This window comes from Erpetoichthys calabaricus, chromosome 3 (genome assembly GCF_900747795.2).
Source record: "Erpetoichthys calabaricus chromosome 3, fErpCal1.3, whole genome shotgun sequence".
Lineage (NCBI taxonomy): Eukaryota > Metazoa > Chordata > Cladistia > Polypteriformes > Polypteridae > Erpetoichthys > Erpetoichthys calabaricus.
The window spans coordinates 91,524,127-91,545,335 of NC_041396.2; positions in this window are offsets into that span (position 1 = coordinate 91,524,127).

Sequence of the window (21,209 nt, forward strand, 5' to 3'; positions counted from 1 at the left end):
TTCAGTGTATTTGATAAAGCCGCCGCCGTGGATGTGGATCTAAGAAAGAGTAACCACACAGGAACAGTAGCACTGCTTTGACGCTGGGTGCCGCCAGTCTGCAAAACTGAGCGGAGAAATTGCGTACGCCAAGGTATGAGTTACCGTGGAAATGTGCGTGGCTTTACGCCAAGTTTAGGTTTTATACATCGCGATTTGAGCGTGGAAAGGTTCGTACGCAACATTTCTGTGCGTACGCACCGTTTATACATGAGGCCCCTGGTTATCAAAGTAAAACTCCTTTTTCAGTTTAGTTACACGTGGCTGTAGTTTCTTCTGGGTCTTTGGCTGGAAGTGGACTGTCATCTCCTCTCTTTTTTATCCTTCTCCTAGATTTTGTGTCCAAACGTTCAGTCTGCTTTTCTAGAGACTATATGGGGCAAGCTATCTCCTGTTCTACGTTTGGAGAACTTGTTGTATGAGACCTTCTTTCCCGGGGCTTCTTGTCCTCTCCTGAAAGAAAGTAGAACATGTTTTAAAGAATATGGTGTTCCCCTCTTGGGTTTTCCCCATACTCCTATTTCAGACCACACAAACAGGCAGTGTCAACCATGATAGTGTCCAAAATAAAACGGTGAATATACTATATAGTATATAGCTTATGAACATTTTTGTGATATCTTCAGTTTGTATTCAGATTATATTATAGTACTCGTTAATTCATTCTTTCATCCACTTTCATGGACTGCTCTGGAAGAACTACAGTATGTGCAAAGCTGAAACCACCTCTTGATGACATGCCTGTCCATTACAATGGAAATTCACTCATATGTGTTTGTTTGCTTGTTCATTTATTTCCTGAACATTCTTTGAGTGGAAATCTAATAGTTACTTACTGCATTAAGCTTAGAATCAGTAAGTGATTTAACTGAAAATGACGAGGCTTTAAAAAGTCCTTGATCTCAACAACAACAAATGTATACTAATATTTTAACTGTCAATGCTAGGCTGTTTAAATAGCAGATATTCTTTAAGAGAACAGCTATACTGTATGAAGAACATGTAAGGCTTTCCAATTAATGATTTTCTGTCTTCCGAAAATAAAAACCTGTGTCCATTGCGGCCCTCCTTGTTTCTGACATACAGTAATCCAGTAATTCAGACAGTAAAGGTTCTTTAATGACTATAATTCTTATTTTTTAGTCTGAGTTTAATCTGCATTTATTTGGGTATTTGTTTTAGACATGTGAGTGAAATAGAGAGACACAATCCCTGTTTAAACACACATCTTACTATCTTGACAAGGGACACATGGAATGATGGGTTTTGTAAAAGGAAGAGAATATGCAGAGATATGTTTGTCTGGCAGTGAACAGAATGATACAGGATGAGGCTAATACAATGAATTTTGCTATTGTTCTCATCTGTGTGCAGTTGTTTGAAATCGAACAGTGTGTATGATACGTAACATGGGACTGGCATTGCTTGTGGAAACAAAAAGATCCATTTTGTGTACTTTTCCACTGTCTTGAGCAAACTCTTTAAATTATCTTAGCTACAAATGTTGTCTAAAAAGTGAAATGAAAAAATAAATTAGCCATTATACATCATCAGGATCTGGACTTCTGATGTTCTATATGGCATGTACAAGAGCCATCTTCCAGTTCCTACAGAGAAGACAGAAACGTCACTCGGCACCTAAGTCAAGCGTTAACAACCATAGTTCCCTGTGCCAGAAGGAGAGAGCTGCTAGGGCTTATGCAATTAAACAATTGCATTTTATGGAAAAGATATCTGGAAATGCTCAGGTTGGTCAAATAATATAATGGCTAGTAGGGAATGAAGATATACAGGTGCTGGTCATAAAATTTGAATATCATGACAAAGTTGATTTATTTCAATAATTCCATTCATAAAGTGAAACTTGTACATTAGATTCATTCATTACACACAGACTGATGTGTTTCAAATGTTTATTTCTTTTAATGTTGATGATTATAACTGACAACTAATGAAAGTCCCAAATTCAGTATCTCGGAAAATTAGAATATTGTGAAAGGTTCAATATTGAAGACACCTGGTGCCACACTCTAATCAGCTAATTAACTCTAAACACCTGCAGAAGCCTTTAAATGGTCTCTCAGTCTAGTTCTGTAGGCTACACAATCATGGGGAAGACTGCTGACTTGACAGTTGTCCAAAAGACGACCATTGACACCTTGCACAAGGAGGGCAAGACACAAAAGGTTATTGCTAAAGAGGCTGGCTGTTCACAGAGCTCTGTGTCCAAGCACATTAATAGAGAGGCGAAGGGAAGGACAAGATGTGGTAGAAAAAAGTGTACAAGCAATAGGGATAACCACACCCTGGGGAGGATTGTGAAACAAAACCCATTCAAAAATGTGGGGGAGATTCACAAAGAGTGGACTGCAGCTGGAGTCAGTGCTTCAAGAACCACCATGCATAGACGTATGCAAGACATGGGTTTCAGCTGTCGCATTCCTTGTGTCAAGCCTCTCTTGAACAAGAGACAGCGTCAGAAGCGTCTCGCCTGGGCTAAAGACAAAAAGGACTGGACTGCTGTTGAGTGGTCCAAAGTTATGTTCTCTGATGAAAGTAAATTTTGCATTTCCTTTGGAAATCAAGGTCCCAGAGTCTGGAGGAAGAGAGGAGAGGCATAGAATCCACGTTGCGTGAGGTCCAGTGTAAAGTTTCCACAGTCAGTGATGATTTGGGGTGCCATGTCATCTGCTGGTGTTGGTCCATTGTGTTTTCTGAGGTCCAAGGTCAACGCAGCCATCTACCAGGAAGTATTAGAGCACTTCATGCTTCCTGCTGCTGACGAACTTTATGGAGATGCAGATTTCATTTTCCAACAGGACCTGGCACCTGCACACAGTGCCAAAGCTACCAGTACCTGGTTTAAGGACCATGGTATCCCTGTTCTTGATTGGCCAGCAAACTCGCCTGACCTATTTTGAAGAGGAAGATGCAATATGCCAGACCCAACAATTCAGAAGAGCTGAAGGCCACTATCAGAGCAACATGGGCTCTCATAACACCTGAGCAGTGCCACAGACTGATCGACTCCATGCCACGCCACATTGCTGCAGTAATCCAGGCCAAAGGAGCCCCAACTAAATATTGAGTGCTGTACATGCTCATACTTTTCATGTTCATACCTTTCAGTTGGCCAACATTTCTAAAAATCCTTTTTTTTACATTGGTCTTAATTGATATTCTAATTTTCAGAGATACTGAATTTGGGACTTTCATGAGTTGTCAGTTATAATCATCAACATTAAAAGAAATAAACATTTGAAATATATCAGTCTGTGTGTAATGAATGAATCTAATATACAAGTTTCACCTTTTGAATGGAATTACTGAAATAAATCAACTTTGTCATGATATTCTAATTTTATGACCAGCACCTGTATTTGGCACTGGTGCTGAAATTGGAATGTTAACTTTCTCATGGACAAGCTGGAGTAGTTCCAGAAATGATCTTTTCAGTTTAAGTGTTAGATTAGGAATTATGAAAACATCCATAAAAACAAGAAATTTTAAAAATAAAAAAAAAAACATTTAGTCCATCAAGCTCCATATTCCACAGATTTCTACCACACATCAAGTAGTACTAGGGTGATGTACTATGTTAGCCGTTATGGATGTAGTGAGAAGTTAAGGAAAATGACACCTTTTATTGGCTAACTAAAAAGATTACAATATGCAAGCTTTTGAGGCAACTCGGGCCGCTTCTTCACTACACTTCGACTACTACATCAAGAGTTTGATAGAACCCATAAATAATATGTTTACCCAGGAAACTACAGGGAGTAGACAACTTAATTCTGGCACAGAAAAGAACAGAGGGAGTCATGCTCTCTGCAGAGCAGAGAGCCACACACAGAGGTTACCTGGAGCATCACAACAAAGCTCTATCAAAAAAGCTAGGCAACTAACATTGGACAGTCCAAGATGTTACTACAGCATAGGAAGGAAAGTTCAGGGCTCTGCTGTACTTCTTAATATTCCTGTTTCTCCATTTCTGACCAACCCCCCAGAGTAGTCTACAATCATCCACTCAGTCTCCCAGTTTGGTATAGTGGTTATAGTTTTAGACTTCAAACTCTGAGGCAGTGGGCTCAAATCCTACTGACAATGTGTGACCATGAGCAAATCACTTCACTGCCTGTGCATCAATTGAGAAAAAAAAAAAAAAGAAAAGTCACCAATTGTATCTCTCAAATGTTATAAATTGACTTGGATAAAGTTGTAATTCTAATGATAATAGTATACAACTTGTTCTTGAGCTCATCACTGTCTATTTTTTTTAACTGTACCCGAACTGTTACTCGCATGTTCTGTCTGCACTTACACATGTTTTTTGCCTCTGATTCTGTCCACCTAATTGTGTTTATTGGTAATATCTGTTAATCACCAGTCATGAGGTACAGTAGAAGGAATGGAGAGATAAAGAAAACATCACTTAGGTGCTCTAACATTGTGCTTTAGAGAATCTATAAAAGATTTTAACATTATTTGTCCTAGCATCTGGAAGGTTTGAATTTGAGACTTTTTTCAGAATTATTTATTCTTTCTAATTCAACAGTGTCATTGTTTAAAAAGACTGATATAATTTTTTCCAAAGTGGCAGAAAATAGAATGCATTAAACAGAAACAATCAGCTTCAGATAAATGGATGTCGATCAATCAAGGACACATGTTAAAAGGCAAAACCCAAAATTGTAGTCATGAGGGCTTAGCCACTAACCGAAATTATTAACAAACCTGTTTTTTTAAGTTGAGTCTTTACTGTTTAAGCAATCTACAGACAAAATTTATTGACGTCTGTCTGTTTTAAATAAGTTAGCATCTGACATGTTATCAACCACAAAATGCCTAGATATATACTGCAGTGAGAAAGTGTCCCTGCATAAAAAGTGTAACATTAAACACAAAACAGAATCATCAAAACAGTGCATGAACAGAATGAAAACAATAAATAAAATTTTACTTTCAAATAGAAAAATAAAGGAAAATTTATCCAAAGGGAACTTAAATAAATCTACACAGCAAAACGTACTGATAATTTCCTACCCGTTAGTTGCTGTTTGCTTCATCGTGAGCAAACTTGCTTCTGAACTGTTTCAGAATATCTCCTGTTTTTGCTGTTGCCCTTATCAGCTACCTAAATCCACTAATAGCACACAGTTTAAATGGGCTGTTCTCTTTCATGTGTTGTGGAATTGCCCTTCCATCTTTGTGCTGGCTTTCCGCCTGGCAGAAAATGACTCTGGAGTTTTACAGCAAATAGTCAGTGTGTATGAATGGTGTGATGGTAGGCATGACAGTGCCAGTAACAGCAGCATGTCGATGGAAAGCAGAGCTACTGTTTACAGAAAAAGAGGATGGCATGCCACAGCAGTTCTTCTATCAGTAGAAGTGATCAATAAACCAACAAACCCCCCACCCCCACCCCCAGAGTCCAGAGTCCAATGCAACACACACTACTTGTTGTGGAAGACTGACAGAACAAGCCAAAGATTATTGGCATATAGATTTTAAATGCAGTTTTGTTTGGAAATAAGGGCCTCCAGGATTGTTGGATATTGGGAGAGAAGAATTCAGTGGATAGGACAAACTTCATAATACAGGCAGGTGTCTTAGTGGTGTGTTATGTACTGTCACACACATGCACTTGGGAGTCAACCAAAGGGACCAGGAAATGCCAATTGCACGCCAGGCCAGGGGGTGACCTCTCTTTTCTTTCCACAGACCAAACACGAGAAATCCTTCCTGTCCCGGCCCCGAGGATGTCACTTCCTGTGAACCACCTATAAAAACCCCTCATCCTCCATACTTAAACAGTTCTGTTTTGGACTTTAACCTGTACACATTGTACGCTACTTTATAGCCTTTTGCAGCCAGGGAAACTATATGGGTGTCTGCCCCAAACCTTTGTTGTGTGTCTGGCTGTTTCTTTCACAGTACCTACAGGTACTCCTCCCTTGAGAAGTGTGCAACCATCACTGAACGAAACTGGAGCCCTTCGTGGGTGCCTAATATATTTGTAAAGTTGTAATGGAAAGCAGAAAGATTGGAAAGTTCTATGAATGGATAAGCACTTGTCGTATTGAACAAGTGATTAAACTGTGTGGTACCATTTAAAGCTGTGCAGTCCAGTTGTGTGAACTGAGGAGCATGGTAGGGCGGGCAATACTTATGGTTGTACTAGGTGGCAAGTAGCCTGGAATAAAGATAAGTGTCATTTTGTATAATGCACTTGTGTTACAGGCTACAGAACGAGTAAATGTTCATTAATCCACTTCTTGAACCTGCTTATTTAAAATTAGAGGAGGACCAAAGTCTATATTAACCACATCAAGCCTAAGTTAATTACCAGTCCTGGATAGGGGGGCTAGTCCTTCACAGAGCACAATCCTACAACACACACACCTTCAGGTTCTGGAATGATAAACAGAGTACCTGAAAAAAAAACACAGAGATACAGAGAAAACATGCAAACTACAGGATTAGAGCTCAGATTCCTAGAGCTGTGAGGTAGTAGTGCTAACCACTGAACAACCATCCAAGGTTTAAATATGTATTATTTGGGTTTCATTTTGAGAGAGGCATTGACCAGCAGATGAAATTAATTTTAAAGATGTCATTAACTTGTGGTTCCTAAGCACAAAAGTCTCAAAATATCTCAAAATGAACACTAGAAGGGGGAAAACCATCAAACCCCAGCTAATCAGGAAAGGGCAAACATGAGTTTTTTTAAAATAAAAGATTTATATTTCACAAATGTTCTCTGCAAGTATCATAGCTCCAAAGAGACCAACAAGGAGTTGCTTGAGAAAGCAATCCAATAGCAAAGTCCCAATACGCAATATCCATGATAGTCAAAAAAAAAAAAAAACAGAGCAAAGGGGTAAAATTTCCAAGAACACACAAAACCACACATTTTTTTAAAAAATCCAACAAAACTTACCCATTCATTGACCACCAGGGTCTGCTTGTTTGCTCAGCCTTCATAGGGCTGAACGCAACCCCTTGATGATGATATGCAAATGGACTCCCATAAAACACACAGAACATTATGAGAAACACAGAATAATGCAAATATTTAACACCAGTAGAAATAAACAAAAGAATCACAAATGAACAAAAAAACATAAAAAAGGAATTTAAACACCAGCCAAGCAAGGAACCCTGGGCAAAATATAACAAAGGGAGCTTGACAAAGTTGTTGCCAATAATAAGCACAGTTTACAAGAGTAGGTATAGCTAATTAAAAAGTTCAAAGGTTAAAAGTTTAAAATTTAAAAGCAAAAATAAAACCCAAAACAACAAGAAACTTACTCTGACTAAGAATCTTCTTTCTGATATTTTCTTCAGTCCACAGAGGTACAATAAAGACTATGATGAACCACCAGTTCATACAAAATTGTGGTTTGCTTTGCAATAAGATCCAAGAATCCCAGCATAAATAATGACAAGAAAAGTGTTAAGTTCCTGTGTGGGAATTGTACATGCTTATTCCTGGCATTCAGTGTTTAAAGTTCTGCAGTGAGAAAAAAAAAAAACAGGGTGTCACACACGTGCGATTGGGAGGCAGCTAGTTGCGCTAAATAATAGTAGTACCATGCCAGACCAGGGGGTGGCAAACTGCATTAACTCTCTCTCTCCTTCCTCTGCAGACTACCTCCGGGAAATCCCACTAGGTGCCGGCGCTATTGATGACGTCTCTTCCGTACTGGCACCATGGATGACGTCATTTCCTGTCCAAAAGATGTCATTTCCGGTCTCAATGACATCACTTCTGGTTCCGGTCGAGATGACGTCACTTCCCATCACGGCCTTTAAAGCCACCATCTTATCAAACCAAAATCAGTTCTCTTTTGGACTGCAACCTGAACACAACTCACCAAAATGAACCTTTTGCAGCCAGGGCACAATATACAGTATGGGTGGCTCCCCCAAACCTTTTTTGATGTATTTGTGTCATTCTTGTTACAAGTTTCATTTCCGGTTATGTGCAGATATTTTTTGTTGAGCTGTGAGACATGTTTTTGTTCTGGTAGTGGGATGTCCACTTTACCAATTATGATGACAATCCTGGTGATTGTAATCTTAAAGTTGTGTCAGAGACAGAGCCATTCTTGTTAAATTCCTCCACTGTAATTGAAGCATGTATATGCTTAGCTTCAACCACAGGAATCAAGAAGGGGTTATTGCAAGTTAATGGCAAGAGGTGGGCTTCCCTTGTTGTGAATTTTCCTGGTGCATTTTATTTTGTCTTTGTATAGAAAATACGTGGCATGTTCCATTTTTTAAAAATGTACTATGCGCTATAAATGAGAGCCGGAGAATAGAATTGATTTTACTGTTGTGCTGCGAAGTACCTGCATTACACAGTAGTGGAAATACTACTAGAAAGAGAGAAAATACATAATGCATAACATTTCAGAATTTTAACAAATAGCATAAGTTTTCTGAAGGCAGGCAGACAAAAAGAGGGGGAAATCACTAAATTAGAGTGTAGTGAGGCAATAGTGCGTGAAGCAGCATATCGACAAGTCAAATTACAGCCAGTCACTGGGATGCATTGTGAAAACATTAACAGCTCATTATTAAACACTTACAGGCCCTTCTTCATAAAAAAAATCAATACAGAAATCATTATAAATGACCACAGAGGTATGTACAGCATTTTTCTTATGTAATCTTGTGTGCATATGATCCATTAACTGTGACTTTGGTTTTCATCTTTTTTTTCTTTTTAATTACATTTTATTTTGCTTTAGATTACATTTAATGTGTTCCAAGAAAAACTGCGTGGGACTCAGAATGAAATACTAATGGACTGGCCTTTCTCATCAGGCATTGAAAAAACGGCTATAGGCAAAAACCCTGTCAGTATGACCAACGCCCATTTGCAGTGACGAAGCAAAGAACACGTGGCTCCACTTTTGCCACTCTATGTGGCTGATTCAGACACTTGAAACCAACATTGCTTACTGTGGGTGATACACACACACTCCCACCTCAAGCACTTACACAAAGTACTGATAGGCTTCCTGCCGCTCATTTATAGAAACCCAGAAACAGCCATGTAGGAAAATGCTCATCAGCACTTGGACAGGGAAAAGTAAGTACCCTCAAGGGAGGTTAACTAAAACACTGAGTTGTTCATAAGAGTGAGGAGAAACTAGATGCACACAGGCAGCAATACCCATGTATTTTCATTGTACAGCTGGATGACAGTTGAGCATCTATTACCTGGGCATTGTGCAGCCTCTTGTAGTGTGGTTGAGATGGCAACAATGAGGCCCAGAAGAACCAGATTCCTCAATAAGAACAACTAATATAAACTTACCTGACTGTGCCAGGTACCCACAAATTTTGAGAATCTATCAGTTGCCACTTGCGCATGCAGGAATGTCACTGCGACCTTTCCACATCTAATTCTGTGCTTCACTAAATAAACTGGGGGCTTTGGAATGTAACAAAAAATGAATTAATGTGCTTCTTCTTACTGTGTACCTGTATAATTTCCTAGGGGGTACTTGACCAATGTCATCAAAATTGTTGCTGTTTACTAGAACATTAGTGCAGTTTTAATGAGAAAAGACCATTTAGCTAAACAAGCTTGCCAATACTATTCACCTAATTTCTCCAAAATAATATCATATTGAGTTCTGAAGGTCCCTACAGTATCATTCTTACCACACTAATTGGTAATTTATTCCCTTTGTCTATGATTTCTTGTGTGAAGAAATACTTTCTAACATTTATGAGAAATTTGCACATAACAATTTTCCATCCGTGTTCTTATTAAAAAATTAATTTTAAGATTAAAGCTGGGATGCACTGAACTAATTACTGTCATAATTTTAAACAATTAATTCATGCTATCTTTTAATCTTCACTTGCTTAACTCGCTTAATCTTTCCTTATACCTCATACCTCTCAGTCCTGGATTTTCTCTAGCATTGCTACAGTATGTCTTTTTTGTAATATGGAGTTTAAAACTGCAAACAGCTGAGGACTCACTAGTGAGTTATGTAGCTTAAGCATAACCTTCTTTGATTTGTACTCATACACATCACGCTGTATAATGTAACATCTTGTTGGCCTTCTTGATCCCTTCTGTACTCTGTCTGGATGTACATAGTGGTGTGCCCACTGTGACTCCTAGGGCCTTCTCATAAGGCGTACATTCAAGTTTCAAAACCTCCCATTGTGTATTCAAATCTAACATTTTTTTTCCTATGTGTAATATTTTACATTTACTTATATGTATTATATTATATAGTATTTTAATTAAACTCAATATGCTTTATTTTCTTCATGAATATTACTGAATGCAGTTTTGGTTTTCCACTCCTCCATTGTTAACTCACCTTCATTTCTAATTTGTCTCTTTTGCAATTATCTATCCTCTAGTTTTGGATTTGCTATGTCTGTCATGCCCCTCTCCCCAGTCTGCATGGACATCAAGGACTTTTGATCCTCTACAATACTCTTATACATAGTAGTTTGGGTGGTATGGGTGAGATGGGTGCTATAGGAGGGAAGTGTTGTATACCGTTCACTACTTATCTTTTATTGATGTCAAGTTTTGCATTGCTATTTTCTTGCTTAGCTTCAACAAACATTTCATAACAAAAATGAAAATGATCTGTTTTAATGAGCTTTTAATGTAATTTATATGTTTATGAATGTAACTTTTACTGTCTTTGTAATTAACTATTAATGCATTACAGCTGAAAGTAAGAGCTGTCTGAACGTGTACTCAATGAATACTGTTATACAAAATAAATGGAAATTAAGTGCCTCAAATTGCAAGACTTAAATGATTCTATGTACTAAATAATTTAACAAAGAAAGTTTGTGTAGTTTAGGTCCGATCGCAACATCCTCTTTTGGACTTGTAAGAATAGACAGGTAACTGTTTTACTTAAGTAGCAGTTTAGTCTACTTTCATAAAAGTTACAGAGTGTCAATATATCCTACAAATATCAGTCTGCATTCACACCCATTTATAAAGGTGGCCAGCTATCAGGAAGCAGCATATTCATTTAAGGTGAAGGACTTATGCAGCCTTAGCAGAACCAAAATTGCAATTTGAGATGCAGCCACCAGAGGGCAGCAAAGAGAGAAGTACTTTAAAATGCTTTGAAATAACAAGAGTGTTCCTAGTACCTACGAGGTCAGACACATAATACCCTAACATTATGAAACGGCACAACTTCAGTCATGAAATACCCATCGAATGCCCAGTTACCCTATGGTGAAGATAAGGGTTGTGGGAGGGTTATCTGACTCGGATGCCATTTTGTGACATTGTGGGTGTTCTGTGACCTATGTCATACCTATTACGGGCTGCAGTAAGACCCATCTTCTTTGAAATGCAAGTTATCCCCCCTTGGATTTTGCACCTAGATTATTAATCCTGAGAGAGGTAATCTTTAGGAAGGCTACATTTAATATCAGTTTTGCCTGGGTGGTGCAGCCATTAGCACAGCAGTAGGGATTTGGATTTAAATTACAATTCCGGTTGTGGTCTCAGAGAAGTAATCATATGTTTTTCATGCTCCTGTGGGTTTTTACTAGATACTCTAGTTTCTTAACAAAATCTTAACACATCCACCTCAGAGACTTTACACCGACCTGGTGTGTGTGGGTGTTTGTGTACTCTACAATAGATTAGTGCCCCTTCCAGGGCTGTTTCCTGTCACACTTCTGATGTTGTTGCAATCAAGAAATGAACTGAGCAGGTTCAAAAATTGTATGCTATTTATTTGAACCTCTTGAGAGTAGTGGTGCACTTTTAAAAAATACTCAAAACAAAATTCAGTTATGTGGAAGATCCTAAAATTTTTGTTAGAGTTGACAGTTTTTTTAGAGATGACAAAGAAAAAGTGTGAGACATCGACTAACCTAAAGAAATACACATCCAAGTCCTGCATCTGATCAAGTGTGAGATCGAAAAACCATTTTATATATACTGTATGTCCTCCACTTTTTTAGAGTGAGACAAGAACAGCCAGAGCCTATCCCAACAGCAATGATCAAAAGTGAGCATTGATGGAATACAAGTCAACCACAGAAATTACTCGGAAATAAACTCCCACCCTGACAATATGGTGTCACTAACCAACCTAACAGCATGAACCTGAATTGTAGATAAAAAAGGAGTCTCTGAACCAAAAGTGGCATTTGGGGGTGACAAGTGGGGAGAACGCCCTAGGCCCCGTGTCTAAGGGGGCCCCACTTTTAAGGTCCGCGTGTCCTGTTCAAGTGGATTTGTCAAGTTGTATTCTCCAGTTATATTTTGATAAGGTCTGTGTGTTATCTTGCAAAAATTTAGCTGAATACTGTAATGAGAAAATCCAGTGTATTGTTAACATTATTTTTATTAAATTCACGCGCTAGTTTATACAGTCCACACATACTGATAATGGCGTTCGACGTAACCAGCCCCACGTGAGGTTGGTCAGCCTTAGGCCCCGCACACCCCTAAGGCCGCCTCTGCTCTGAACATAACTAATGCAAACTCTGAGGGGATATGCCAACTCAACAGTAAAGGCATCTCATTCTGGCACAGACTAAAGTTGTAATGCTGGCAACAGACACTAAAGACACCCATTTTTCAAACCTTCTTTAATCTAATTCAGATTCATAAATGGAGTATTTCCCATCAACATCAGTAGACTGGTATTAATTACACCCTGGACAGTATACTGTTAAACAGCAAGGGATCCAAAATGTGAATCGTTTTAAAATCAAAAAATAAAACACAATTTACCCACAAGTCTAATCATGTCTTTGGTGTGGGTCATGGATAAGTGCCATAAAATATGAAAACACTCTGTAGCACCCACCCTACACTCTCAGACTAACTGAGTTGGCAAAGAAACTGCCAATTAAAAGCACTGCAGTTTGCCCAGTGTTTGGTTTGTGGACTCATGTCTCCACCTTGTGGCAAAACTGACCCTGAATTCCATGAAGGAGGAGAGAGTGGTTTGGAGGCAAACAGAAGTCCTAAATGTGTAGGAGCCTCATTCTTTTCTATATTTCTCATTTTAAATGAGTAAGCAGATTTTTGTTACCTTTAAAGTATGGAAATAAAATACAGACTTATTGACCAAGTGCTTGTTCTGCAGCTTTGCAGCACCATTTGGAATAATTATGGCCAGCTCTATCAAAATAAAGTAAAAAAGAAATTAAATATAGTACAACATTCTCAAGCCTATTTAGTCTAATTCAGCGCTGTGGATACCCAGAGACCTATCCCATCATGATGAGGTGCAACACAGGAACCATCCGCTGAACAGGATGCTAATCCATCATAACATCCACACAGGGCCAACTTGGAATTGCCAATTCACTTTGTACACATATCTTTGGGGGATGAAGAATGCCAATATATTCACAGGGAGAACATTTAAACTTCACAAAGATTGGCCTTTGGGTTCAAATCCAGAACACTGGATCCAAGAAGCAACAGTGCTAACCAGTTTGCCATTATGGAAACCACAAACAAAAAATCAATATAATCATATTTTAATATGAAAAGCACACCTTAAAATTTTAGGTAGTTTGCACACATATTTCTTCACAAATAAGCCAGTAACATGGAAACATTTTCAATAGACAAAATCAGTCCATGTCAGTCATTTTCCAACTCGCTACATCCTAACACAGGGTCACGAAGGTCTGCTTGAGCCAATCCCAGCCAGCACAGGGGCGCAAGGCAGGAACAAACCCCGGGCAGGGCGCCAGGCCCATTGCAGGGCACACACACACACACACAAACACACCCACTAGGGGCAATTTAGGATCACCAATGCACCTAACCTGAATGTCTTTGGACTGTGGGGAGGAAACTGGAGCACCCGGAGGAAACCCACACAGACACGGGGAGAACAAACTCCACGCAGGGAGGACCTGGGTATAGACAAAATATTGATTTAATATTTTTTTAATTATATTCAGTTTAGTTGACTTTGTGGTACAATGAGTAGTCCTGCTACCTCAGTTCCAGTCTCCCAGCTTTTAATCCCATTCTGCTCACTATCCTTGTAGAATCTGCATGTTCTCCCTTGACTTGCCTTCATTTTGTTTCTGGGTATTTTGATGTTCTTCCATTTCCCAGAGGTTTATGAGTTAAATTGATTGCTGACATAAAAAACCCTATGTGTACTGACTACACTGGGGGCAGCACTTGTTTAATGAAACTGGAATTGGGAGACAAAACTTAGTTTAGAAAAAAAAGCCAAAGTCATAACTGAGTAGGCAAAGAATCTAATAAACAAGCTCAGGACATGAAAATGAAATCAAAACATAAGAAACAGAGTGAGAAGTCAATAACCACAATAATTCACGTAATCAGAGAAGAAATGTGAGATGTAAATAGTAGTCAAGGACATACAGATTCCACAACCAGAGTTTTTTTCTCTTTTAAGCAACCAATTAAACGAATAAAAGGTTTTTAGGTTGAATCCACAAAGTTGGACAACCAGAAGTGCTTGATGCTGACCTTTATACCAGAGTGGTAATGACGTGTCGTTGCCAAGTGTTGCATTGTCTAGTTCGTATTGCATAACAAAGGCATGGCAACCAAGACACAAAACATCACCCAGCAGAAAAATAAAATAGCACTACCAGAAATCATTAGGGATGAATATTTCAGGAGTAAACTGCAAGACAATGATTTTATTTTTATATTATGTACATTAAAGAACCATCAACAACTAATCAGATCAAATTAATAATACATTGAACAATTATTATAAAATTAAAGTTGAATAAATTGCACTCTGCAGCTGTATGAATAAAATGTAAAGTACCAGTTTATCGGAATTAGCCCAAAAGTTGCTAGAAATCTGTATTTTGTACCTAATACTTGCAAAATTTGGTTGACCTAAGTGAACGTGTACTCAAGTTATCGTGTTTACATACACACACATGCACAGACAGACACAATTCCAAAAATGGTATTTTCGACTCAGGGAGGTCTAAAATGTTGAGATTCATCAAAATCTCGACATTGAATTTTTGGACAATTACAATACTTTCCCTATACTTTGTATACGAAAAAGGCTTATGAAGTAAATATTGAAGAGGAAGTGAGCTCTCTGGACTTAACAATCCCCAGGACAGCTGGTCTTTGCAAACTGTCTACTTCCTAGTTGTCTGTATCTATTAATTCTAGATTAACTGGACAGTATCCATCCATGCATTTTCATATCCCTTTGACTCAGTTTAGGATTTCCAGAGGATGAAGTCTATCCTGGCAGCACTAAAAGAAATGCAAGAACCAGCCCTAGATGTGGCATCAGTGTATTGTCAGGTTTATATACATCCACACTAGACCATTCTGAAGTGCTCAAAAAACCCAAAATAAAGACGAGGAAAACAAAGATATCTTATTTAAACCAACACAAAGAATATGTCCTCTCCAACCACAGTGACTAGGCTGGTGCTCAGGTCCACTCATTGGGGCTTTAGCTCTGCTTTGTTTGGTGCTGTGGAGTATAATAGGTCAAATTAGTTTGATTGGTTAGGGGTAATGTCTTTTGGCTCAATGAAGAAGGTGGGTTTTTCCTGGTATCTGTTCCATTTGGTCTATACTGACAACATGACCAAATTAAAATGCAATGGGTGTATTGCACCAGGTGTCAACACTGTAGGCTGTTAACGAAGGTGTGAAAGTTTGTGAGGCACCTTCATGGCATAATCTGTGTCCATCGAATTAATGGAACAGGATATGTGAACATGCCTACTGAGCACAGGCATTTATGCATGGCTTTCCTTGAGCATGGGAAAGGTGCTATATAAATAAAATGTATTATTATTATTATTATTATTAAGAGTTGCTTGTTGCTTCTATGCCTTACTGTGAACGAGGATTATGTGAACGGAAGTGAAATACTCAGTTCACACGAGGGATCTGCTGCTGCCCAATCTGCTGAACTTGTTGTTTGTGTAAAAGGTTTGTGACACCTTGTGCCTGTGAGTATAAATTGAATTGAGATTTCATTGGACCATATATAGATGGGAATAAGATGCTGATACAATAAGGAAAAAGATCATTTGTAATCCAGTGCAAAAAGAGTTTGAATAGCTTTTAAAGGAACTGTGTATGTGAATTGTTGAAACAAAGATTTAGCCTGACTTATCTAGGTCTGTCTTTATGCTGTTGGGTTATTTATTTAGACATCTCCAGGGGTTTGTTTAAACTAGTTTGTGTCTCAGTAAATATATTTTCCTCTTACTTTTTTAAGGACAATCATAAAGGTGTGTGCTGTATGACTGGTCAGAGATAGGAGTCACTGGAGAACCTCAGAATGTCCCTCTTTATTTCAGCCTTTCCTATGCTATTTTTCATTTTCTGGTTGACAAATAGCTTATGCAATCTAATGAGCCAGGGCTCCTCAATTACATCATGGAGGGCCGCAGTGGCTTCAGGTTATCGCTTTAACCAATTTCTTAATATGAAACTGCTTATTTACTACTAAAGCAATATGATTTTTTGGGTTTAGTTTTAGCTAACTCGCCTGTTACGATTTAGAATCCTTATTGCCTGTCTTAGTTTTAAACAGCTACATTTAGGTTTCACTTTTTGCCTGTTCTCTTAACTAGCCATCAGTTAATAATGAGGTACAAATGACAGCAATAAACAGAAGCTCTTCAACTAATATGCTTCCATTTAAATATGTGTATATGATGATGGATGAATGGAAACACTAACACACCATATAGTTAAATACCAACTTTCTTTGTCTGCTAGGTCCAGCTTCTAATCATAAAACTAGTTGGAAAGAAACCTTCAGCCATTGTGACTCTCCAGGGCTGTTACTGTGGACCACTGTTTTGGGCATTGAACTTTTTTCCTCCATTGCTCATAATCCACAGTTCTAGCTTCACCACCATGACCTGGTACCATTTTTGCAAGTCACTCAACAGATTCTATTTCTGTCTTACAATGACTTCTATACCAACTCATGAACAAAATCCTGAAGTACACTATCTGGCTAGATGTATGTGGAAACCCTCCAAATTACTGATTTCTACTGTTTTGGAGGCACCTATTGTTAACAAGTACATAAAATTGAGCACATAGCCATCCAATCTCCATTGACAAACACTGGTAGTAGAATAGGTCGTACTACTGAGTGGCTTTAAACATGACAGTGTCATAGGATGTCACCTTTGCCACAAGTCAGTACGTATACTTTCTGCTCTGCTAGATCTGCCTCGTTCAACTGTAAGAACCATTATTGTGAACCTGAGGTGTCAAGGAGCAACAACAACACAGCCACAAAGTGGTAGACCACACAAACTCACCGGGTGGGACCATAGAGTGCTGAAATGCATCACTCAGAAAAGAATTCCAAACTGCCTTTGGAAGTAACATCATTACAAGAACTGTGCATCTGGAGCTCCATGAAATGGGTGTTCATGGCTGAGTAGCTGCACACACAAACCTAAGATCACTATGCACAAGCCCTAGTGAACACCTTGAATGTGGATTGCAAGCCAGGACTTCTCGTTGAACATCAGCAGTTCACAAATACTCTTTTGGCTGAATGGGATTAAATTCCAGTAGACATACTTTAAAATCTTGAAGAAGCCCCTCCCAGAAGAATCAGTACTGTTATAGCCACAATCTGTGTGGGTTGGGGCAACACCATATTAATGGCCATGATTTTGGAATGGGATGTCCAACAAGCTCATATAGCTATGAAGGTTAAAGTGTCGACAGACTTTAAGCAATATTACATAACTGAAATTATTCACAGTAACTTTTCACAACAGGAGACTGTCATTAACAGTTCAAGTCTATTTTTTTTTTAGATTTTATTGATTTTATTAAAATCAGATAACATTCCATACAAATAAGTCAGATTTCACAAGACTGTTAGAAACAAATCAACCCCCGCCCATGAGAAGAGAGCTAGGCCAGGAGAGTAAAGCTTTAATAATAGTAAAAATAAGTAAATAAATAAATTAATCCATCCATCCATTATCCAACCCGCTGAATCCGAACACAGGGTCATGGGGGTCTGCTGGAGCCAATTCCAGTCAACAAAGGGCACAAGGCAGGAACCAATCCCGGGCAGGGTGCCAACCCACCGCAGGACACACACAAACACACCCACACACCAAGCACACACTAGGGCCAATTTAGAATTGCTAATCCTCCTAACCTGCATGTCTTTGGACTGTGGGAGGAAACCGGAGTGCCCGGAGGAAACCCACGCAGACACGGGGAGAACATGCAAACTCCACGCAGGGAGGACCCGGGAAGCAAACCCAGGTCTCCTTACTGCGAGACAGCAGCGCTACCACTGCGCCACCGTGTCGCCCTAAATAAATTAATTAATGAATAAAAATAAATAGAGTAAAAAAAGAGGGGAGATGATCTGCAATAAAATGTTATTGATTAGTTCCTACTAGGTTTTGAAAAAGTTTTGTACAGATCCTCTAAGTGAGAATTTATTTTTTCCCATTTCAAATAGTATATAACATCAGGTACGCACTAACTTAAAATAGGAGAGTTAGGATTCTTCCAGTTGAGCCTAAGTGCCAATAGTGTAGTAAAGGCAATTACAGTTTGTTTGTCCTTCTCCACTTTAAGCCCATCTGGAAGTACACCAAACACAGCTGTTGGTGGATTAGGAGGGATTGTGACACCAAGGCTGTCTGAAAGGCAATTAAAGATTTTGTTCCAGAATGATGTTAATTTGGTGCAGGCCCAAAACATATGGCCCAGTGAGGCTGGAGCTTGACTGCAACGTTCAAAGGCTGGATTTTGCCCTGGAAACATTTTGGACAATTTTAAATGAGACAAATGTGCTTGATATATAATTTTAATTTGAATAATTATATGCCTGTGGTGGGTTGGCACCCTGCCCAGGATTGGTTCCTGCCTGGTGCCCTGTGTTGGCTGGGATTGGCTCCAGCAGACCCCCGTGACCCTGTATTCGGATTCAGCGGGTTGGACAATGGATGGATGGATAATTATATGCTTTGTGCATATGGAGCACAACTAAATTCTGTGCATTGTTGCCTTCAACTCCTTTTCTGAGAAGTTGAGTGAGAGATTATTTTCCCACTGTACTCTAGGATCTTTGAAATGGGTGGACTATAAGATGGTTTTATAAATTACGGAAATGCTGTCTGAGTCCTCAAGACTGATCAATAATTTTTCCGGCATAGAGGTAGGTGGAAGGTGAGGAAAATTGGGCAGGTTTTGTTTAACAAAGTTTCTAATTTAAAGGTAGTGAAAGAAATGTGTTGCTGGAAAGTTAAATTTGGAGTGTAATTGTTCATAGGATTCAAAGACATTGTCTATGTGCAGATCTCTAAGTGATTTAATCCTGAATGTTTTCCAGACATTAAAAACTGCATATGTTTGAGAGGGTGGAAAAAGGTGGTTCTCATGCCGAAGTGCCACAGATAAAAGCTTCTCTATCTTAAAATACTTCCTATATTTGTTCCATATTCTGAGTGAGTGAAGCACAATGGTGTTATTAGCATATTGGCGATGACTTCTACTTATTGGGGTACAAAACAAGGAATATAAAGAAATATTTCAGGATTTTATTTCTATTGCGGACCAAGCCTGTGTATGTTCATCTATTTATGTCCATGTCCGGGTTTTTATAGCCTGTATATTTGCTGCCCAGTAATAAAATTGAAAGTTATGTAGAGCCTTGCCACCTTCCGCCTTTGATCTTTAGTTCACGTCTATTTTTGCACAAACAGCTAAAAATATGGTCAGCCTGATTAGCAGCTCTAATAGTGAAAACAGGAAGTCTTTAACCTAAATGTAAGTGTTGTTATGTGGGGTTGTGTAATTTTTTAATGTAGAGGCTATAAATGTATTGAATATTCCAAGTGAGGTCTCGCAAGTATATTTTGCATCTGAGGCATAAATTCTTCTGAGTTGTACTCCACACACAGAGCCAGTTCAAGGACTTTTGCTGCCCTAGGTGAATATAAATGGCACCCCGCCAACCCCTTTGCTTTGAGAGGAATCATCATTGCCATACCTGTTCATGGAGACCTGGAGATAGGACTGGGGACAGTGATGTATTTTAGCACTTGAAATTCAGAATTTCAGAATGTTGAGTTATAGCAATGTCTGCTTACAAGACTGTCTCATAAACAGTCAGTTAAACTGTCTCATTAACTTGAGGAGTGCCATTTCAGAAAATAAGTAGGAATCTTGGTATATTAATAGTCTTTTTTTTTTTTTTGTTTTAATATTTTTCTAAAGACAATTAAGGAAAAAATATTTAAGTTATTACTAAAACAGAATTTTAGTTCTATAGTTATCTATTTAAACCACCACCTAAACATATGGCTTTTGATGATGATGACATTCTACATATGATTTTTTTTTCCACAAAGACATTAATATAACATATAAATGTCATTTAAATTGATAAAATAACTTAAAACCAGCATAATGACAACATTCAGTGAAAATGGGAATATAATGGTTATATTTAAATAGGAGTCTTTACCCATAATTCCTATTTACCGTATGCTCATGTATGCAAATAATGCAATCTATCTATTCCAAAACATGCAAAACAGCTTTAGCATGTCTAGAGCAAATCTCAGAAATGGTGGTGAGCAATAGAGGACGATATTTGCTAAGTATTAACACAAGTTTTAATGTATGTTCATTTGGGAGACATTCAAGTTTGTGTTAAATCAGCTTTTAGCAAGTCACTCAAGAGCTACAGTTCTACTGCCATTTTGATCGTTTAATTTAATTTCATCATGTCTGTCTCTTCTATGCTACAGTCTGAGGATTATTATTATTATTGGCATCATCATCATTGTTGTTGTTCGTGTTACTGTTAGACTCTTATAGGCTGTCTGATATTAAGATTGAACATCGCTAGTATAAGAAAAGAATATAAAACTATATAATCAGACATTTGCTTCTAGTGTTCATGGATCTGTATTGTTTTGAATTACATTGCCTTGTGAGGGTGATTTATGCTCAGAGGTGGATTTAGGTACGGGTGACATAGGCAGCTGCACCAAAACATTTGTAATGGTGGTTACTGCCTGAGCTGGCCAATCTATTAGGGGACCATTTATGAAAGTTAAAGGGTGCATGCTCCATAGATTCTGCGGTATGTACACAGAGGGTGCCATTTATTTATATAGTCTAGTACTGATTGTGA